This window comes from Ovis canadensis, chromosome 3 (assembly GCF_042477335.2).
Source record: "Ovis canadensis isolate MfBH-ARS-UI-01 breed Bighorn chromosome 3, ARS-UI_OviCan_v2, whole genome shotgun sequence".
Taxonomy (NCBI): Eukaryota; Metazoa; Chordata; class Mammalia; order Artiodactyla; family Bovidae; genus Ovis; species Ovis canadensis.
Window position 1 is genome coordinate 170,252,777 of NC_091247.1, and position 11,083 is coordinate 170,263,859.

An 11,083-nucleotide genomic window follows, 5' to 3' on the forward strand; every position below is an offset into this window, starting at 1 on the left:
CTTCCACTTTCTTGAGCTCATTAATTGCATTTATGACAGTTATTTTAACTTTTTTTGTCAGATATTTACTTAACTCCATTTTTTTGGGTCTATGTTTTGAGATTTATTTTGTCTGTTTGATTGGGTCACTTTTCTGTTTTTTTTTTTTTTTTTAAATGTTCCTTTTAACTGTGTTGTTATCTACACATTTGACAAAACAACCACCTTTACAGGGGAATCCATCACCATTCAGTCCATCTAGAGATTCTGAGGGGTCTTTTAAATATTTTCTGAGGCTGTGTCTTTTCAGATTTGTGTATGAAGATTCCTAACTAGAAGATTTTATCTTTTTTTTTTTTTGCTTGGAGCCCATAGTCTCTTGCTTCCTCTGTTTCTGTTTGCTGTAACTCAGCTCCTTGAAGCAACAGCACATCACCCAGCCCTTTTTTGCCTTCAGTAGCCCTTAGGCATTTATAGTATGTCATATCCTATAGAGGCACCAAGAAAAACTACACAGACACTAGTGCTTCCCCAGTCCCCAAAAAGCCCAGATGCCAGATATATGCTCCACACTATTCTTTTTCCCTTTGGGGGAGAGTCACTGAGTTGCACTGGCCTCAGTCTGCTACAGGTGGGTCTTCCGGACATAAAATTTTCCAAATAATCCTCTTATATTGTCATAAAACATGTATTAATTAAGTTACATCCTTCTAAATTATTTGAATCTCACTTTATAGCCTAGTATATGATCAGAGTTTTGTAAACATTTCTCATACATCTGAGAATTATATGTAATGGTAGTTGAATGCATTGTTCTATTTGAGTCAGCTAGTATATACAAGTTCATTAATAACATGATTTAAATCTGTGCTTTTACTCTTTGCACCATTACTGAGTTACTTAAAATTTCCAAAACAACTATGGAGCAGTTTCATTCTGTTCATAGTCATGCCATATTTTTATTTATTTATTTATTTTAAATATAAATTTATTTATTTTAATTGGGGGCTAATTACTTTACAGTAATGTATTAGTTTTGCCATACATCAACATGTTTTAATTTTTTTAAATATTAACACTGTATATTTTTGAAGACCCAAATGTGAGATCGTTATATCTTCTGGGACATAATTGTTTATCATTATGAAAAACCACCAATTCCTCTCTATCTGAAGCACACTTTTTTTCTTTAATGTCAGTATTATCAGCATATTAAATATATATATTATACATTACTTTTATGGCATAGTTTGTGCCTATCAATCATTTACTTTGAGTGGATGTTAGCATATTAGGTAGAACATCTGAAACCAGGTACATATTTTTATGTATTTGTCAGCTAGTTGTTAGGTTTTCACAATAAGAGCATAAATATGGGTAGAGGAAGAGGATGTAATCCACCAGAAATTTATTTTAAAGAAGTCTAAGTCATCTCTTCATAAATTTTACTTTTGCCTTCTGGACCTGTTCAGGTGTGATCTCCCAAGTACTCTCTCCCTTTAATGATAGATTGTTGTTGTAAATGACCTGATTTATCAATCAGAAGGTCAAGTAATACTCAGTTAATTATGGAAAGCTCAAATCTAATGGTCAATTGAGGTCCTGTGTTTGGGCCTTTAGTTTCTACTAGGACCCAGTAGAAAGCCAGGGAGCATTGTCCCAAAGGAGCATGTTTATCTGTGAAAGATTGTTTCACTATCACAGTTTGTGTTATGAATGCTTACTTGTGATGAAGCCTAAAGGATTCCATTTGTCACTGATCGTTCAAGTAACATTGAAATTTCTTGGTCATTTGGCCCATGCAAAATTTCATACGGAAAAGCAAACATGATAGATAATTAGGAAATCTTGAGAAATAAGAGTGATAGGAGAGGACTAACCATACAAATATTAAAATATGACCTCAGGCTTCTATAACAAAAACATGTACTCAGGTAAGAAAATAGAGATAAATGGAGAAAAAAAAAAGTGACTGACACATTTCTGAGTATACCTAATTGCATAAACTTTTGAAATATTCTTATTGTTCACATAATCCAAAGATAAAATTAAGCAGGGAATACACTAAAATTAAATACACACCACTGAGCATATTGTTGTAAAGTAAAAAAAAAAAAATTCTAGCCATGTAGGGAGCAGAGCAAAAAACTAATAAAAGTAATTTTTCAATTTTACCTTTCAAATTCAAAGATAATTTTTCAATTATTTTGACAATTCATCATCAGTAAGATGGGAACTGCAGAGAAAATTTGAACTTTATTTAATATATTTGTTTTTATAATAGTGTAACAACTCAGATATGCAGATGGCACCACCCTTATGGCAGAGAGTGAAGAGGAACTAAAAAGCCTCTTGATGAAAGTGAAAGAGGAGAGCGAAAAAATTGGCTTAAAGCTCAACATTCAGAAAATGAAGATCATGGCATCCGGTCCCATCACTTCATTGGAAATAGATGGGGAAACAGTAGAAACAGTGTCAGACTTTATTTTTGGGGGCTCCAAAATCACTGCAGATGGTGACTGCAGCCATGAAATTAAAAGACGCTTACTCCTTGGAAGGAAAGTTATGACCAACCTAGATAGTATATTCAAAACTAGAGACATTACTTTGCTGACTAAGGTCCATCTAGTCAAGGCTATGGTTTTTCCTGTGGTCATGTATGGATGTGACACTTGGACTGTGAAGAAGGCTGAGTGCCGAAGAATTGATGCTTTTGAACTGTGGTGTTGGAGAAGACTCTTGAAGATCCCTTGGACTGCAAGGAAATCCAACCAGTCCATTCTGAATGAGATCAACCCTGGGATTTCTTTGGAAGGAATGATGCTAAAGCTGAAGCTCCAGTACTTTGGCCACCTCATGCGGAGAGTTGACTCATTGGAAAAGACTCTGATGCTGGAGGGATTGGGGGCAGGAGGAGAAGGGGACGACTGAGGATGAGATGGTTGGATGGCATGACTGACTCGATGGACGTTGAGTCTGAGTGAACTCCAGGAGATGGTGATGGACAGGGAGGCCTGGCGTGCTGCGATTCATGGGGTCGCAAAGAGTTGGACACAACTGAGCGACTGAACTGAACTGAACTGAACAACTCAGAAACTATTTTATGTGTGTTTTAAACTAAATAATTGATAGGCTAACAGATTTACATTGGAGCCTGGCTTCTCATGGCAGAGAAAGATCCGATGTTGTATAAGAGAAGTTGAAAAATTCTGTTATTGGATTAGAATAAAATTGTCAGTGTGATGCTATTGGTTTTTATGTATTTCCTTTCTCCATTTCATGAAAGTTCCAAGGAGTAATGATAGCTCAATAGCAAAACCCCACAAAGCTTCCAGATGCATGGTTCTAAGCATCATTTCTTGCTAAAAATAGTTTCTGAGAACTGGAGAAATGGTTGAGTACAGGACTAAATATTTGAAGGATACGATGAACTAGAGTATCTTATTGTTCCAGAAAGTGTAGCAACATGTCAACAAAGGACTCACTTAGAAGGAGTACTCTATATCCTCTATATCCGGACATTTGAGCACTGAAATAAATAATTATATAAATAGATAATAACACATTAATTAGAAAACACTTCAAAATAAATTAATAAATTGTTAATAGGATTAGAGAAAAGAGTGTTGTCCTTTATGGTAAGATCCCAACTAATAGATGTAAAAGAAATGATAGATTTAGAAAAATAAATATTGTGTTAATATTAATGATACTTTATTATATATTTCCACTATCTAGATTAGAGAACAAAAAATACTGATTATAATAGATAAGAGTTTGTTAAGGAATATGATATTTATACAATCTCAAAATATTCCTGCATTGCACAGAATATCACTGCCTAGTCATTGTTAATTACAGAGGGGAAAGTACCTTTACAGTGGAGAACTTTTTAGTAGAGAAACTAGCTAACCAGTAAGAAATACTAACATCATTGATAATATAAGCTAAGTCGCTTCAGTTGCGTAGGATTCTGTGTGACCCCATAGACGGCAGCCCACCAGGCTCCTCCATCCCTGGAATTCTCCAGGCAAGAATAGAGTGGGTTGCCATTTCCTTATCAAGCTGACATCAAATATCTCTTAACATGATGTATTGAGATGTTTCAGTCCTACTATTTGCCTATCCATGTACAACTGATACAGTCTTAGTTATGGTGGCTTTATCTGGTAGAATAATTATCCTGGTTTCCTCGCCTTCTTTTTAGGATTGCCTCAGAAGTATTGTCTTTCTGTTTTTATTGAATTTGTGTGCCATCAAGAAAGGTACACATAAAATACATGTGTAACACACCAAATTTTGAAAAAAAAATGTGCACACATGTAACCAACGGGAAGAGTGAAAATTGATTCTTATCAGACACCCAGAAACTCTAATCATGCTACCTGTACTCATTTGGAGTATTTTCTTTGAAAGCCTTATAACTTGAGACCGATACTGGTTGTTAAATAAACACTTTTGTGGTCAGAATGTTTTAAATTCTTTGACTTTTTTTTTCATTGAAGGATAATTACTTTACAATGTTGTGATGGTTTCTGTCATACGGCAATGTGAATCAGTCAGAATTATGTGTATATATATATCCCCTTCCTTTTTTCCCTGGTGGCTCAGACGGTAAAGCGTCTGCCTACAATATGGGAGACCCAGGTTCAGTCCCTGGGTTGGGAAGATCCTTTGGAGAAGGAAATGGCAACCCACTCCAGTACTCTTGCCTGGAGAATCCCATGGATGGAGAAGCCTGGTAGGCTACAGACCATGGGGTCTCAAAGAGTCGGACACGACTGAGAGACTTCACTTCACTTCACTTCCTTCCTTTTGAGCCTCTTTTTTCCTGCTCCATCCCACCCCATTAGGTTGTCACAGAGTGCCAGGCTGGGCTCCCTGTGTTATATAGCAACTTATCTACTGAAGTGAAGTGAAGTCATTCAGTCATGTCCGACTCTTTGCGACCCCATGGACAGTAGCCTCTCAGGCTCCTTCGTCTATGGGATTTTCCAGGCAAGAGTGCTGGAGTGGATTGCCATTTCCTTCTCCAGGGGATCTTCCCATGTATGTGTGTGTGTGTGTGTGTGTGTGTGTGTGTGTGTGTGTGTATGCACTACTTTCTCAATTTTTCCTAGCCTCTACTTCCCTTGCTGTGTCCACAATTCCATTCTCTATGTCTTCATCTCCATTTCTTCTCTGTAAATAGATTGATCAGTACTGTTTTTCTAGATTTCATATGTATACATTAATATAGGATATTTGGTTTTCTCTGACTTACTTCACTCTGTATTATAGACTCTAGATTCATCCACCTCACAACTGACTGAAACTTGTTCCTTTTCATGAATGCTTGGCTTGTTATGAACCAGTTTATAATCCAGCATATGGCTATGCATGAGTGCTCAGTTGTGTCTGACTCTTTGTGATCCTGTGGACTAGACCCTGACAGGCTCCTCTGTCCATGTGCTTAATCGCTTCAGTCATGTCCTACTGTTTTTGACTCCATAGACTATAGCCCATCATAGGGATTCTCCAGGCAAGAATACTGGAGTAGGTTGCCATGCTTTACTCCAGAGTCCCCTGTCCATAGGATTGTTCAAACAAAAAATTTTAAAGTATTTTTAGCCTAGTTCCTATAAGTTAAATGGAGATTTTAAAAGAATTCTATGGAAAACACACACAGTGGCATATAGTAACAAATTCTTTTTTAAATTAAATTTATCTTAATTGGAGGTAAATTACTTTACAATATTGTATTGGTTTTGCCATACATCAACATGAATCCACCACAGGTATACATGTTCTCCCAACCCTGAACCCCCCCCACTTCCCTCCCCGCACCATCCCTCTGGGTCGTTTCAGTGCACCAGCCCCAAGCATCCAGTATCATGCATCGAAGCTGGACTGGCAATTCATTTCGTATATAATATTATATAGGTTTCAATGCCATTCTCCCAAATCATCCCACCCTCTCCCTCTCCCACAGGGTCCAAAAGACTGTTCTATACATCTGTGTCTCTTTTGCTGTCTCACATACAGGGTTATTGTTACCATCTTTCTAAATTCCATATATATGCATTAGTATACTGTATTGGTGTTTTTCTTTCTGGCTTACTTCACTCTGTATAATCGGCTCCAGTTTCGTCCACCTCATTAGAACTGATTCAAATGTATTCTTTTTAATGGCTGAGTAACACTCCATTTTGTATATGTAACACAGCTTTCTTATCCATTCATCTGCTGATGGCCGTCTAGGTTGCTTCCATGTCCTGGCTATTATAAACAGTCCTGTGATGAACATTGGGGTACACGTGTCTCTTTCATTCTGGTTTCCTCAGTGTGTATGCCCAGCAGTGGGATTGCTGGGTCATAAGGTAGTTCTATTTGCAATTTTTTAAGGAATCTCCACACTGTTCTCCATAGTGGCTGTACTAGTTTGCATTCCCACCAACAATATAAGAGGGTTCCCTTTTCTCCACACCTTCTCCAGCATTTATTGCTTGTAGATTTTGGATTGCAGCCATTCTGACTGGTGTGAAATGGTACCTCATTGTAGTTTTGATTTGCGTTTCTCTGATAATGAGTGATATTGAGCATCTTTTCATGTGTTTGTTAGCCATCTGTATGTCTTCTTTGGAGAAATGTCTATTTAGTTCTTTGGCCCATATTTTGATTGGCTCATTTATTTTTCTGGAATTGAGCTGCAGGAGTTGCTTGTATATTTTTGACACTAGTTGTTTGTCAGTTGCTTTATTTGCTATTATTTTCTCCATTCTGAAAGCTGTCTTTTCAACTTGCTTATAGTTTCCTTTGTTGTGCAGAAACTTTTAAGTTTAATTAGATCCCATTTGTTTATTTTTGCTTTTATTTCCAATATTCTGGGAGGGGGGGTCAAAGAGGATCCTGCTATGATGTATGTTAGTGAGTGTTTTGCCTAAGTTCTCCTCTAGGAGTTTTATAGTTTCTGGCCTTACATTTAGATCTTTAATCCATTTTGAGTTTATTTTTGTGTATGGTGTTAGAAAATGTTCTAGTTTCATTCTTTAACAAGTGGTTGACCAGTTTTCCAAGCACCACTTGTTAAACAGATTGTCTTTAATCCATTGCATATTCTTGCCTCCTTTGTCAAAGACAAGGTGTCCATAGGTGCGTGGATTTATCTCTGGGCTTTCTATTTTGTTCCATTGATCTATATTTCTGTCTTTGTGCCAGTACCATACTGTCTTGATGACTGTGGCTTTGTAGTAGAGCTTTTAAAGAGAGTTATATTTTATTGTTGTTTCAAAGATCTCCCAAGTTAGATCAGTATGGCATAACACTCTCAAATAAATTCCAGTTAGTCTATGAATAATTCTCTTTTATTTCAGCTCTTCTGTTTCTGTTTTCTCCTGAAAGTTACTCAGAAGAAGAAAAAAAATGAGAAACTACACAGAAATAAGAGAGTTTATCCTCCTGGGACTGTCCGATGACCCACAAGTTCAGGTTGTGGTCTCTGTCTTTCTGCTCATCATCTACATGCTCAGCATCACTGGGAACTTGACCATTATCATCCTGACCCTGCTGGATGTCCACCTCCAAACCCTCATGTGTTTTTTCCTCAGAATATCTCCATATTAGAGGTGTCATTCACAACTGTCACTATATTCAGGTCTGGCTACCATTATTATAAGAGATAAAACCATTTCTCTTGATGATTGTATGGCTCAGTTATTTTTATTTTTTCATTCTCTTTGGAGTCACTGAGTTTTATCTTCTGGCTACCATGTCCTATGACCATTATATAGCCATTTGAAAACTGCTGCATTACATGACCATCATGAATCATAGAGTCTGCACACTGCTTGTCTTGGCTTCTTGACTGGCTTCATTCTTGATCACATTTCCACTACTCATCTTCTCCCTACGGCTTGATTATTGCAGGTCCAATGTTATTGAAATTATACTTGTAATTTGCCCCCCTTTTACAACTTTCTTGTTTAGACACCAAATTCCTAGAGATAATGATGTTTTCTTGTGCTGTGTTTACTCTGATATTCACTTTGGCATTAATAATTCCGTCCTCCACATATATCATCAGAACAATTTTGAGGATCCCTTCTACTACTCAGAGGACAAAGGCCTTTCCATGTGTTCTTCCCACATGATTGCCATCTCTATCTCTTTTGGAAACTGCATTTTCATGTACATGAATCCATCAGCAAAGGACAGGGTCTCTTTGAGTGAAGGAGTAGCTGTGCTAAATACCTCTGTAGCCCCCATGCTAAACCCATTTATCCATACCTTAAGGAATTAGCAAGTTAAGCAAGCCTTCATGGATATGGCAAGGAAGAATGTACTTTTCTCATGGAAATGAAAAAATAAAAGTCTTATTTATTAGAGACATAAATTAGAGGCATAATGAAATGCAATTAAATAAAACTCAGAGCTTTTCAAAATCTATTAATAGTCATATTGTCTCCATGAAGTTATTTTTCATTACTCATATTTTCATTGACAGCAGCTTTGCAAGCATACTGTATACATTTTTTTTTCTATTCATATTCCCATCCTTCTCTCATACACTTCCCTACTTTTGGGCTCAGCTTTTCATTCTGTGCTTCCCAGTTGGCACCAGGGGTAAAGAATCCACCTGCCAATACAGGAGACACAAGAGACACAGCTTCAATCCTTGGGTGGGGAAGATCCTATGGAGTAGGAAATGGCAGCACACTCCAGTATTCTTGCCTGGAAAATTCTATGAACAGAGGATCCTGATGGGCTATAGACCATGCTGTTGCAAAGACCAAGCATGATTGTGCAGCTGCACATGTGTATTCCACTCCATAACTATGAAACTGCCATGTCCTTCTTTGAGACTTTTAAAATCCCATTTCTTCCACAATATTTCTTGGGAAATTAAATTCAGACAGAAAGAAGCAGAACAAGAATGTGTGAGAGAGACCTGTGTTTCATGATTTCTTTCTTTCTAGAAACTCAGGAAATAGCAAATCATGCTAAACACTATTTTAAATTTACTATACAAGACCGTGAACATAATCTGACCATCTTATTAGAGTATTACATATATTATTCTCTCCATACTATGGCCTACTTAGTAACTGCATAAAAAACAGCACAACTAAAAAATTAATGAAATTATGGTTTCTTGAGCAATCAAAAAACTTTTCTCATAACCCATCTTAAAATCTTCTCTGCCATATAATTTATCAATTTGAGAACAATTATGAATATATACTTTCAACAAAACTGTGAAATTGTCCCTCTTTTTGGGAATTCTAACACATATAACATAACAATTTCTAATAAAACTCTGAAGAATTAGATACTATTGGAAACTATGTATGACTACATTGCTACAGTCAGTTGTATATTTAAATTAATGCTTGATGTCAAGCTGGTTTTTTTTAATAATCAATAGCTGACACTTTTTACAACTGTCTCATATTAATGGTTATTTTGAGTTAATACTGTACACATATAATTCATTCAATTACCTAATTAAATGATAAAGAATTAATAGGGATAAAAATGCTAACATAGGCAAAATTTTACTGTATATAAATTTTAGCTTTTATTTTGTTAAAAATTTGTATGTTTAGTCTGTTTTAAGCAATATAATGTACCATTGCATTTGAAAATGTATTGATTCAAATTTAGAAGATGATTATCCAAGATCTTGGTCTCTGGCACTAAAGTAATTTTTTTTTTTTTGCTTTTCTATGAAGCCAAAATTTCAAATAATATGAATGTTACACAAACTCATCTTATATTTTCTAACCATTTTTTCTAGAAAGACTGTAATTGTAATTCATTGAGTCAAATTCTTCCTGATATGCAGATACTGTACTCATTTGAGAGATTTAGAGCCATACTTTGCTGAAAAAGAAAACAACTTTAAACAGTACTAAAGAGTTTTCCAGTTTGGAAAGACTCATGGAGCTACTATTTCCTACCTTCTTGTTGAAACAATAATTTCTACAGTTAATTGGAAATATTTGAAAATACTGAAGCTTAGAATTGGTTGATGATGTGGCTTCTTTATATCTGAATAAAAATATATCATAAATTAGCTAGTTGTATTTCCAAGGATTAAAAGAACTGTAAAATTATTACAAAAGATATGAAGGAGTTTATGCTGACATCAGATAATGTGACTGTTTATATAATTCTACACAAACTCTTTAGTGGTTATTATTAAGATTTCAATCAGTATAAGCATTTTAATAATCAGTATCAGAAGTCAACAGAATTTGTGTCTAAAGGACACTATATCAATAATTTGGAATTTGCAGACCATAGCATCCCTGATGAAATTACTCAACTTTTCCCCTCTGTAATGCAAGTGAAGCCATAAACAATGTGCGAATGAAAGTGCTCAGGTGTGTCCAATTAAACTTTTAGCACAAAGAGGGGGTGGAACAACTGTTGCCCATGGACCACAGTTTGCACACCTCTGTTTTAGACTTTTCCATAAACATTGGCTACTATATTATTTCTTATTTAATATAAAGTAATTTGACTAAAATTTGAAAATTCAATAAAGATACAAGCATTTTAAATTTAACAGCAAAATTATTTATTTTTTATTTATTGTTAAGAAGGTAAATGAGCACAATCTTATAAAGTATTTTCAGAAAAAAGATGAGGCAAACATTTCATATTCATTTTTGGACATTTATAATGTTCATGATATCAAAAGATTAAGTGGGAAATAAAGTCACCAGCAATTTGACTCATAGATAAGGAGATAATGCACTAAAATAAACTATCAAATTAGTATTTCATTTTACATGTGGTCTTATCTCAAAGAAAATTTATCTTTAGAAAATTTGTGAAATTTGCTGCATTAAAAGACTAAAAATGAAAACAAAAATTGAAAAAGAAAATCACATATCCTCTGATAAAATTCAATGTCCATTTATGACTTTTTAAAGTCTCTTAGTAAAACAGAATAGAACATTATTTCAGTAGCATAAGTAACCTGACTAAATAAATCATCACAACTAGATATGCTACATGCTCCTTGTCTGGCTCCAATTTAGACAAGTCAACAAAAAATGATGTTTTGAGACATCTGGGTATCTAGGCATATGTTCCCAGTGGCTCAGTGGTAAAGAAT

The 11,083-nt window shown here is 35.4% G+C and overlaps 1 pseudogene; it reads left to right on the plus strand.

Moving 5' to 3' along the window:
• The first annotated feature begins 7,380 nt into the window (after window positions 1–7,380).
• On the plus strand, window positions 7,381–8,317 carry LOC138438277 (olfactory receptor 6C1-like; annotated as a pseudogene).
• Window positions 8,318–11,083: the final 2,766 nt, after the last annotated feature.